The sequence below is a fragment of the Branchiostoma floridae genome, chromosome 6, assembly GCF_000003815.2.
Source record: "Branchiostoma floridae strain S238N-H82 chromosome 6, Bfl_VNyyK, whole genome shotgun sequence".
Lineage (NCBI taxonomy): Eukaryota > Metazoa > Chordata > Leptocardii > Amphioxiformes > Branchiostomatidae > Branchiostoma > Branchiostoma floridae.
Window position 1 is genome coordinate 14,966,482 of NC_049984.1, and position 10,215 is coordinate 14,976,696.

General features: G+C 41.3%; 2 long non-coding RNA genes across 2 annotated transcripts; one reads left to right on the forward strand and one right to left on the reverse strand.

The window, feature by feature from the left end:
* Positions 1-3,094: 3,094 nt before the first annotated feature.
* LOC118417930 lies at positions 3,095-7,344 on the reverse strand. The gene is made up of 2 exons (XR_004831408.1): positions 7,141-7,344; positions 3,095-6,938 (listed from the first exon to the last, which is right to left on the reverse strand). It is a non-coding gene; the product is annotated as an uncharacterized LOC118417930 (long non-coding RNA).
* A 317-nt stretch (positions 7,345-7,661) lies between these two features.
* On the forward strand, positions 7,662-10,036 carry LOC118417931. The gene is made up of 2 exons (XR_004831409.1): positions 7,662-8,453; positions 9,410-10,036. It is a non-coding gene; the product is annotated as an uncharacterized LOC118417931 (long non-coding RNA).
* Positions 10,037-10,215: the final 179 nt, after the last annotated feature.

Here is a 10,215-nt window from a genome sequence, read left to right on the forward strand (position 1 = left end):
CCTTGCACTGCTGCAAAAACTGAACTATTGGGATGGGGGTCTTATCGCTACCGTCAAGCTAAAATACTGACAACAAAAGTAAGAAACTAATAGACCCGAGCTTTGTGACATTTTCTATTTATAAGTAGAATCATATTCAGTAATTAATTGTATGTTTAGAAGTGCAGATTGCGACGGGTCGGTGTTTTATCAAGAACGTTAAGATTAAATAGTTTGTACCTGCGAGATGCGTTTGTATATTACTGTAATAGTTTCCATGATTGTTATTATTCCTTATTTTCAACCAAGGACATAGCGGAGATCTAGAAAAGCGATGACACAAACGCAGGGTGATCTCTAGAAAGACACCAAGAAGGCCAAAGAAGAAAGGCGCCTAGCAGACTCTAAAGTATGTTATCTCGATGTATAGTATATTCTATGCTCATTGTAATTGCATCAACATTCTTTGCTATACTGGCAGAGCCACCATGTCATCTAATGGCTCATTTTTAATGTGGGTTTTATTACATGTAAGTTAGTCCAGAGATCTACCACCCAGTTCACCACAGGAGATGCTGTGGGGGCAGGATCCGAGCTGCTTGAGACAGGCACTGGAAGAGGCTGCCAAGTATCCTGTCTGGCACGTCAAGGTTGGAAAGAAGCCCACACCAAGATATATCGCCGCCCAAACAGCTTCTGGGCACATTTACTGTGTCCCAGCACACTGCTGAGAGTGATTTTGTCTGGGGACAAGACAACTATGTGTAGTGCCGCCAATGACATGTTTGCAGAGTATTATACTTTATTGTACGGGAGGTAGTTACCAAATTATGTGAACAGATTTTATGCACAAAGTATGTGAAGGTTCATTCCCTCTGTTTTACCAGTTTGCAATAAGGAGTTGAAGAAGAGGCACATTAAGAATGCTCCTATTTCTGATACAACCAATGTTGAAACCAAGATGAGTAATGAAATATTTGTTTTCATAAACGCATAAATATTCTTTGAAATTTGCTTTTATATATTTTCGTTTCTACTTTTATAAATTAAAAGAAAAATTGCAATTAGACAAGGCAAACTGGAAGTGAGGAAACTTAAATAACTATATCACCATACTTAAAAAAGGTACAGTAATACTATTGTTTAATGAATGAGGTTTATGGTTAACACTTGTTTCTGGTGTTTTTGCTTTGATTTAGTAGTTTGATATGTGTTTTTCTGTGATATCCGTAGCTGACATGCTATCCTTTTCCTGTAATGTTTTTTTTGTTTATCAAAAATGAATAAAAAAACATTAAAAGAGATGAATAGTGAGGAAGAACAGGTAGTGAAATACATGGATTGGCCCGCGACAAATCAGGGAAGCTCATTAATATTCGTAAGTAAGACACCATAATGAGTAATGTGTTTTTCCAGACACTGGTGGTACCAGCAACTGTACCAATAGCTCCGCCAACAGCTCCACCACTAGAGCTAGAACCACCTTGAGGCCAGCAAAACGTTGCTAACACAACGGTCACTGTTTAGATAATCTCAAGCTGTCTTAGACAACACGGTTGTAGAGGCATTCCACAAAAGAAGCCAGTGTTTAAGTTTAACTCACTGCTCAGACTGTATCTGTACAAACGTCTGGTTCACGGCTTGGCTATGTCACTCTTCAAGACACTTTTCGATGTGGAGGCATTAGAAAGACATGATTCATCAACTAGGAAAGATTAATATTAATAACCACAAAGATTGCTACTAACAATGTTGCAAAGCTGTATTCTAGTGTGTGACAGCAGTTGAAGGTTTCTTTTCCAAACGACACACTTTGTAAAGATTTCCTCAAGTACACAGAAGGTTGGGTCAATGAGGTAAACCGAAGTGTTGTGTCCTATACAGTTTTCATTTATTATGTTATGTCATTGCTTATATGCAGCACGATGTGCTCCTCATGGCAGTTGGATGAACCCTGCAGAAAGGACCATGTCTTTGCTAAATCTAATCCTGTGGAATGTTGCATTAGAGAGTGGAAGCATGTCAAAAGACTTAGAGAAACTCATCAGTGGAAAGAATGACCTCAGAAGTGTACGTCAAGCAGCATAAAGACCTGAAAGACGAGTTCAAGACAGCAATGCAACCAGTCAAACAGATCATCAGCGAGAGTTTCAGTAGGATGCGACTAAAAGATGATAAGGTGAAGACTTTTCCAGCTGATTCGGATGAAGACATTCAAGACATCGTGTGTTTTTTGAGTTTCATTGATGAGGGAAGTGATGCTATTTATTTATCCATTTCATCTATTATCACAATGACTTCCAGGGATGTGGCTAGAAGCCAGTAGCTCACATGCTTCTTGGAAACACACAGCAAGCAGACGCATTACACGTTTCAGCTGAAGAAGCGTATATCAGCTAACTGCATCCTCTGCGTATTGGACCTCACGCGTCTGCCGCCACGTGTCTTTGATACGTTGAGCTTTCTCCCTGACCCAATGCTGGGAAGCACTACCTTTTAGTATTATTTCTATGTTCAGTAATAAGTATGAAAGTTTGGAAAGCTGACAAAACCACCACAGACAAATGTCAAGAGTCTTAAGTGGGGAATTACCAATGAGTCATTGGCCAGAACTGCCTACCTCGACAGAAAAAAATGACCATAAAGGAGACATGACTCATTGTACATGTACATTCTCCAAAATCTTATCTCCGAGCCAGTCCGTATGACGTGTCCTGTCCCGGAAACAGATACATTAAGTATCGGATGGGCGTCTTGGGCATACCTCAGGTCAACTCAGAAAGGGCACTTTCACTAATTCCTTTGGTGGGATGTTGTGATCAACCGATAATGGATCTGATAGACAGTGTGGTGGAATAGAGACCATCTTCGATGCAAAATATGTACAGTCAAACCTGTCTATAGCGGCCACTCAAGGGACCGGACAAATTTGGCCACTATAGACAGGTGGCCTCTGTATAGAGGTGGCAACTTGTAGATAAAATACCCAAGGGACCGACAAAAAGTGGCCACTATGGACAGGTGGCCCCTCTGTAGAGGTGGCCCCTAATACAGGTTTGACTGTATATGACAATATTGAATCCATGCACACAGAAGAGAGTCATTGCAGATATTGTAAGGCTCTGATGACAATTTATATACAGACACCATGATTAGTATATCAACAGGAATTTGTCAGTAATACTAAGCTTGAAACCATCCAAGTAGGAGAACTGTCATGTTTTGAAACATTCCGACAGTTCTTCAAGAACGAAAGGGAAGTGTATAGGCTGGGTATTTTATGGCAATTCAGATACAGACACCATGATCGAGTATATCGGCAGGAATTTGTACAAACTAAGGTTTGTACAGAGCAGGAACAGGAAGAACTGCAGTTGTATAATCTAGCAGTAGCAGCTGTTGTTTTAAGGTTCCGAGTTGCAACGTGGATAAACAGCAGGCAGCAACAAGCTAATGGTCAGCTGCACTTTCACACATACGCCATCTGGCTTGGATACATATTCTAAAAAAAGTTAATAATACTCTTCTTATGTATGTTCAGTTCGCTACAAGTACTGGTAGTTCTCTAATTAACATGTAAACGAGGTATGGCCCTAAACCCATGTTATTGTATGAAAGCATGGTGCAATTGTTTATCAGCTGTGAACGGGGTCATACACACTGTTTTATGTGATACCCATACACTAAAGCCCAGGCCATACTTGGCAGCAGGATAGGTAAGAAAAAGTGTTAGCTTGAAACTATCCAAACAGGGAAGCTGTCGTGTTTTGATACATTCCAACAATTTTTCAAGGACAAAAGGGAGATGTAAAGGCTTGGTATTTTATGACAATTAAGATATAGGCGCCATGATTGAGTATATCAACAGGAATTTGTCAGTAATACTAAGATTTGTATTGGGCAGGAACAGGACGAACTGCAGATTGTATCATCGATTGTGTCTGCAAAGGAGAATGTGGCAGACACTTAAGTGCCTCAACTAATGAGTGCACGGCTGGGAGGCTTTGTACAAAGAAGGTCTTTTCGCATCTCCGTATATATGAACTTGTCAAGACACGATCTACCAGCACAAGGAAAGAAAGGCAGAAAGACATTCACACTGGGAACACCGTGTACTCCATGCTTTTATGTTATGATTCATCGAAAGAACGTTGGAACGAAGATGTGTTGTCTTCAATAAATCATTGCAAAGAAATATAATTTTTTTTTTTTAATTCTAAGAATAGTAACAACAGTGATACTTAACAGAACATTTACAGTTCAGCTTTTGCCTTCTGAGCCCCACATGTATGTGAAATATTTTTTAGCATTAATACTGTATAAAGTGATGTTTAGTCTGCCATTCTAATGAAACTTCCTGTGCTTTAGGTGCTTAGTCCCCAGCTATCAAGATGTTGCCCTTCCCCATACCAATGATGTACCAGTGCTGTCCAAGTATGCTGTCTTTGGAAAGTCATGTAAAGCAGCAGTATATTGAGAAAGTATTTGTTCCAAGTGAGCACTTGGACCCGCAATTTTTGACGCCTGTGGAACAGTCAGACTTGTTCAGCTACCTAGTTCTCCAGACAAGCTATTACATGAATTACATGTTTAGCTTCAGCAACAGATCCCAGGCATGTAACGTTTTATGTGCCCAGAATGCGCCCACATCTATTGAAATGTCTTACGGAAGGGTCAACGTGCCATTGTGCAGACTGTGCTCTTGCAGTAGTTCTAAATTGTATTTCAAAGTTAAGATGCAGTTCTAAATTGTTTTCCATTGTGTATATACTACTGTAGCAGCTGCAGTGAAGACCCTGCACTTCCTAATAGACTGAGTCCACTGCTACCGGTTCCACCACCGAATCCTCTTCAAAACGCTACCAGTAATTCATCATCGGCCAACACATCCTTCGATTTCAACTTTAACATTGGACATTCCAGAAACAGAACACATTTCGCCACTCAAAGCACGAAGCTGATGTTCTCGGGACCAGAAGACCAGAACTGGTATCCAGAAACATGCATGGAAAAAAAAAGAAGCCTGACCTTGATACAACAAAGATAGCAAACATTTGCCTCACCTCAGTTGCATTGCACCTGCTATGGTGTTCATTGAATACCACCTTATGCAAGACAGGCAGATGTCGGAAGCTGGGCATAGAAATACATTGCAAGTCTGAGGGACTTGTGGCGTCACAACTCTGCTGTCTAAATACAGAGAAGAGGGTCTAATGCTACTCAACGTTCTGTTGAGTAGCATTAGTAGAGTCTCTCCGTTCAAGACAGTGGTCCCTTGGAACAGAATATTCGTAGCATTCAACGAACATAACAACAAAACATGGCACTGGACTTGTGTAGGGGTGAACCTGTATATGTAATCGGCGATGGCATGTGTGACAGTCCAAGACTCAACGCAAAGTACATGTCATACACACTTATGGAAGAAATGACTGGCCTGATTCTAGTCATGGAACTTATCAAGGTGTCTGAAACAGGAACATCACAGTCCATGGAGAAGGAAGGCCTTGATCGTTGCCTCACCTTCTTGACGGACCCAGAACTAGAATGACAGGGAGGTCCGTTGCTTTACAACAGACATGCACAGGGGAGTGGGTGCACTGATGAAAAAGGAGTACAGAGAGATTGACCAACCAGTTCATTATCTTTCACGTCTGCAAAAATCGACACATTATACACTGCATTTACTGTCATCTATTGCATTAGTAATACTGCTTGTGATGTTATATGTAAATATTTCAACGTTTAAGCTTCTCATTACAGCCATTTTTCAGTGTACTAATTGAACTTTCATATTCCAATATTTTTTTTTCTTCACCACAGAATTCATCATTTAAGTACTGTGTTGATCCGAAGTCACTCATCAGAAAGAACAACATTTGCTACTTGCAGTGGAACCTTTTTTAACAGCCCAAACCTTATCCATACAACGGAACTTTTTCAGTATTGCTTAATACGATTGCTCATAAATGAGAGCTTCAGCAATCTATTGGTTTGTCTTCAAACTGAACAGCAACTAGAAGTGATAAAGGACATGGAGGGAGCTACAAACAACAGGAAAAGCTGCTTACAATGTCCTCATTTATGTGGCTTATTTTCTTCAAACTTTGACCAGTTCAAAGATGACGTAAAAAGCCTCTACCGGGAGGGATTAACCATGCCTCACGAGATCTATGACCACTAAAACAGCGCTTAGGACCGATGAACGATGGGTACAATTCAAGTGTTTCGGGAAGAGCTTTACTATGTCTTTGAATACGGACAGAGTAGCTATATTCAAACAGTCCATTATTATTCGATTTAATTGCAATTGATTTATTTCTACTTCATTCATTTACAGACCAAAACCACGACAAAGCGGAAAGAGCTGCCAAATAAATGTTGCCACCAAAGGAAGGACGCACCAATGCAGAATTAGACTGATTAAGATATCTATTTATTTATTGATCTTTAGGATAGTCCCTTCAGATGTAAATACATAAAGATGATGAAGGAAAGGAGGGGCTCCTGAAGAATGTGCTATGAACATGAAAAGTTGGTCAAAATTCCCCCATTCATTTGGTTTAGTTTCCAGGAACTTGAGCTTAAACGTTTAAGGAATGATACATTACTTGTGGCCTTGACATCGAGCAAACCAAACTAACTTAACTGGACCAGCCCCCACTGAGCCAGAGGCACAGTCCCCGAAGTCTGGGTTTCCAAGAGGCTGGACAGTTACAAGGTTACTAAGAACAGACCTGAGTAACTCAGTAAGCTGGATGTCCTGCAATTACCAATAGTTTTGCTCTGTCTGGATATTTATATCTGGGTGTATGGAAATTACAGCAGCCACTATTTTTCTCATCAAGCGGCTGGTAGTGTTGTCTCAGCATCCTGATGTAGATAGAGGTGATTTGCCACACTTGTAGAGAACACTCCAGACTCAGAGATCACCAGCCCATGTGCCATGCTGTACACAGCTGTGTTGACATGTGAGAAAGAAAATACATTATTTCACAACTTGAGCAGACGTCACCGTAGAACTAGTAACAAATTTTAGGTACAGGTTAAGACAGTTCCTCCGGTACTTATATATATATAATGCACTAGGGTCCATACATAGTAATAATTCAGTGAACAGAAAGACTAGTTTGAGATTTGAGACTAGCATAACGACCCGACCGTGGTACTTTTTTCTCTCAGTCTCACGTTAGGGGCTCCATGCTGGTAACAGAAACGGACTTCCACCCATGAAATTACAAACATTGTCGTCCACGGCCTCTGGGTTCAACACAAAAATCAACAATTATCACATCACACCGATACTGACGAGGATTTCGGCCAAAATCTTATTTTCCTTGCAAGTATCCGACCTCACTTCACAATGGGCCGTTCCAAAAAATAAAAATAGAGGGGGGGTTGATTACACCCCAATCTGTATACCCCCTAGGTCCAAGAGTCCTAGCTTCCAACCCCCTAAGTCCAACGGTCCTAACGCTAAAACCCCCTAAGTCCAACGGTCCTAACGCCTCCAACCCCCTAAGTCCAAGAGTCCTAACGCTTCCAACACCCTAAGTCCAAGAGTCCTATCGCTTCAAACCCCCTAAGTCCAAGAGTCCTAGGGATTTCCATCCCCCTAAGTCCAGAGTCCAGTCCTGTGTAATCAACCCCCCCTCTATTTTTATTTTTTGGAACGGCCCAATGGCCGCCCTGCAATGTGTGACTTCCATACAGCACGGCAGCACTTCTGTATTCGTGCGCGTAAACATCTGGAATGCTGCCGGAGTCCGAATGAAAACTTACGCACAGTTTACCTCGTCACTAATTACACAAAATAGAACTTAATAGTAAAAACAAACAAAACAGTCAAATGTAACGGCATATTAATCGAACATTTCCTTTCTAGGTAGGACTATTTTATGTCGGCGCCTGTGTATATTTTATCTGGGGAGGACATACGAAGCGTACGGAGGTTTACTTAGGGTTTTTGGAAACAAAACGTAAAAAAAAAAACACAAACGAGCCAGGACCTGGTATTCCTTATGTCAAAATTAGAGTAGCGCCATCAGCATCATTTCCCTACTATTCCTCATAAACATTGCTGTGTAATGAGTGGGACTAGGAGCTAGTGAGACCTTTTTCTTATCAAACACAAAAGAGCACTTTATAATTGACGTTAGAGTGCGATACGTCGAAAACCCCCAAGTAAGCCCACCTCTTTGTGAATGCAGCCTCAACCGAATTCCTTCCGTAGACGGAATGTACACAAGCGCCGCCATAAAATAGATCGGCCAAGAAAAATATATTTCATCAGTATGTCACCACATTGGATAGTTTGCTTGCTCTTGACTATTTTTTCTCAATTTTGACGGGATAAGGCGTACGTAAGCCTTTCATTGAGAGTTTAGCCGTATTCCAGATGTTGACGCGCACTGATACAAGAGAAGTGCTTCTGTTCCGTGTGAAATTTTCCAGAGCGGCGTGGCCATTGTGAGGTGAGGGAGGCACTCTGTAAGAACAGCAGTTTTCTCCACTTCCTGTACCACTGCCCTCGCTATGAAAAGGAAAGACAACACATGCTGCTAGAAGTGGAGAATATATATGAGACATACAACACAGCAGAGGACAGCAGAGACACGGACATCACTACGCTTGCTGGAATGAGAGAAGACCTTTCAGAAGGAATCAACAAACAGATGTACATGGCCTTCTCCCAGTACATTGAGAGTACACACCGTTTCGACGTACTCTCCTAGAAACTCCTCCAGCAATTCTCAAGCACAAGGAACCAAGAGTTAAATACCAAGAGAGACTATTGACTCAAATGCAAACCATGTGTTACTCAGCACCAAGAGGCCACGTCTAGCGAAATAATAGACGTTAAACGAGGACAACAACAACAACAAATTTTATCTTATTTCCGCCTCAAAATAGCTCAGCAGTTATCTTATATTAGTAGTATATCTGACGGTTATTTAGTACGTTGCAGGTTGACGCTTCAAAATTACTACTGTTGAGGGTAAAATCATTTTGTTGCGAGGTCCATGGCGGCCGTACGTATTTTGCCATTATTGGAGATGGCGGTGAAATTATGTCGGGACGAGAAAAACGATATTTTTTTGCTGAAATACTCCTCAATGCTGGTGTGATGTACTCATTGTGTCGAACATGGAGGCTGTGGGCTACATTTTCGTGTGAATTTCATGAGTGTAGGTCCGTTTTTGGTACTGACTTCTCGTGTTATAAATAACAAAGGACCGGGGTGGCGTGGTCGGGTCACACGTGTTTTTCATTTTCACAGAGTTACCATATTGGTCAGTGCAAGGACAATAGTGACACCAGTACCGAAACCCGTGTATCTGTCCCTAAAATTTGTTGAGGTTCACAGCTCTTTTTTTCGTTCTCGTCCGCTGAACATGTGCAATAATACAAAAATGTTTTTTTGCCACAGGTCAACCCCAGAGGTGTACAGCTTAGCACGTGGGTCTGGTGATCTCTGAAGTGGCAAATCACTGAAACAGCATGCTGAGACATCACCTTCCCCACCTTGATGAAAACAATAGCAGCAGCTGCTGCAATTAATTTTCCAAGTTCCATACACCTCAAAATACAAGCACAGATCATGCAGAGCGAAACTATTGGCAACGGCAGGACATCCAGCTTACCCTCAACCCTGGGTTGTTAGTCAGGTCTGTTCTTACAGCTGTCAAGCCTCCTGGAAACCCAGACTTCAGGGACTGTGCCTCTGGTACAGTGGGGGCTTGTTCAGCTAAGGTAGATGGGTTTGCTGGATGTCAAGGCCACAAATAATGTCTCATCCCTTTTGCTCTTGTTCCTATTGTCATGGCAGCCCTAATAGTCATGGCTAAGGTTCCATCCCTTGGTATTTCTATTGTTGGGTGGTCTTCTTTACTGTATTCTGTATTCTGGGCATGCAAATGCTTAACTTCAACAGGAATTGATTTAATTGCTATACTTATATTTTGAAAAACAACACATAGCAAATTAAAGGAAACAAGAAAACGTCCAAGAGGAGAAAAGTGCCGCATGGCTTGCACATGCTCTTCCCCATTCAAAATTAACAAATCATAATACAATTTAACAACTCGTAAAGTAATAAAGGTTGAATGGATATTAAAAGTAGGAATGGAAGGTTAAAAAGGAATGTTCTACAGCAATGCAGTTTACTATTGCCAAATGTTTCATGGAAGCTTTACAATGTACAAATGTAGGTGGCATGGCCAGGTCACTAGTTGG